This window comes from Pseudophryne corroboree, chromosome 6 (genome assembly GCF_028390025.1).
Source record: "Pseudophryne corroboree isolate aPseCor3 chromosome 6, aPseCor3.hap2, whole genome shotgun sequence".
In the NCBI taxonomy this organism is placed as follows: Eukaryota; Metazoa; Chordata; class Amphibia; order Anura; family Myobatrachidae; genus Pseudophryne; species Pseudophryne corroboree.
Window position 1 is genome coordinate 98288456 of NC_086449.1, and position 1787 is coordinate 98290242.

General features: G+C 47.5%; 1 non-coding gene across 1 annotated transcript; it reads left to right on the forward strand.

Annotated features, from left to right (window-relative positions):
• Nucleotides 1-777: 777 nt before the first annotated feature.
• TRNAV-AAC (transfer RNA valine (anticodon AAC)) lies at nucleotides 778-850 on the forward strand. The gene has a single exon. It is a non-coding gene; the product is annotated as a tRNA-Val (tRNA).
• Nucleotides 851-1787: the final 937 nt, after the last annotated feature.

Sequence of the window (1787 nt, forward strand, 5' to 3'; positions counted from 1 at the left end):
AGTGTGACACCCACATTGGGGTATATTCCATTAATTTGGATCCATTCCGACATGCATTTGTCAGGATGGATCCGACAAGGGATATTCAATAAACGGCCAAATCCGACTGTCTGATTTGGCCATTCCCTCTCATCTCAGATGCTGCTGTCAGCATCTCCCCATGTGTGAGAACACAGGGAGCTGCTGGAGGGAGCCACACAGCTGCACTCGGTGCTGGCCGGGGAGTGCTGTCGGAAGAGAGGTGCCTGGCCGGGGGGATGTCAGAGAGGAGCTGTGTCATCCACTGACCGCAGCTTGAGCTGCCCCTGCCAGTAAGCAGTCTCTCTCCCTCCCTTGCCCCGCTCCCCCCGTCTCCTCACTTCAATCTGACTTTTTAAAAAGTCGGATTGAGTTTGTCGGAAATGGGGCCAAAACCTGTTGTATTTGGCCCCTGTTTCCGACAGAAGCACGCGGATCAGCGCCTATTCCGCCGATCCACGTGTTTTCCGACAAGTTGGGAATTCCCGACCTGTCGGAAAAAAACAGCCTAAACTGAATAGGTCAAAACTTCTTCCAACTGAAATCTGTCGGAAGCTGCCGTCTTGTCAGAAAGACGGCAGCTTCCAACAGCAATAGAATACACCCCATAGTGTGGCAATAGGAAATTAACATTTGGGACTACTTAGCAATCTGTCAAGCACCAATAAGAACCAGTACTAATAATGAAAAACTGAAGCGCTGCATAAGGGGTACCTATAATGTACTGGAAAGCATGTTTAAGACAAACTTTCACAATTAGTTTCTGTAGTGTAGTGGTTATCACGTTCGCCTAACACGCGAAAGGTCCCCGGTTCGAGACCGGGCAGAAACATTTTATCCACACTTTGTCAGAAAGCAATACTTTTTTAATAATGTATTATTATTATTGTTAATAATAGTAATAAATAAGAATTTACTTACCGGGCACAAAAATAAAGCTTTAGGATTAGGTGGTGTGTACTGGCTCCTCCCCCTATGACCCTCCTCCAAGCCTCAGTTAGGATACTGTGCCCGGACGAGCGTACACAATAAGGAAGGATATTGAACCCCGGGTAAGACTCATACCAGCCACACCAATCACACCGTATAACTTGTGATCTGAACCCAGTTAACAGTATGACAAACGTAGGAGCCTCTGAACAGACGGCTCACAACAAATAACAACCCGATTTTTTTGTAACAATAACTATGTACAAGTATTGCAGACAATCCGCACTTGGGATGGGCGCCCAGCATCCACTACGGACTACGAGAAATAGAATTATCGGTAAGTAAATTCTTATTTTCTCTAACGTCCTAAGTGGATGCTGGGGACTCCGTCAGGACCATGGGGATTATACCAAAGCTCCCAAACGGGCGGGAGAGTGCGGATGACTCTGCAGCACCGAATGAGAGAACTCAAGGTCCTCCTCAGCTAGGGTATCAAATTTGTAGAATTTTGCAAACGTGTTTGCCCCTGACCAAGTAGCAGCTCGGCAGAGTTGTAATGCCGAGATTCCCCGGGCAGCCGCCCAGGATGAGCCCACTTTCCTTGTGGAATGGGCCTTGACAGATTTAGGTTGTGGCTAGCCTGCCACAGAATGTGCAAGTTGAATTGTGCTACAAATCCAACGAGCAATCGTCTGCTTAGAAGCAGGAGCACCCATCTTGTTGGGTGCATACAATATAAGCAGTGAGTCAGACTTTCTGACTCCCGCCGTTCTTGAAATATATATTTTCAATGCCCGGACCACGTCCAACAACTTGGAATCCTCCAACTCGTTAGTAGC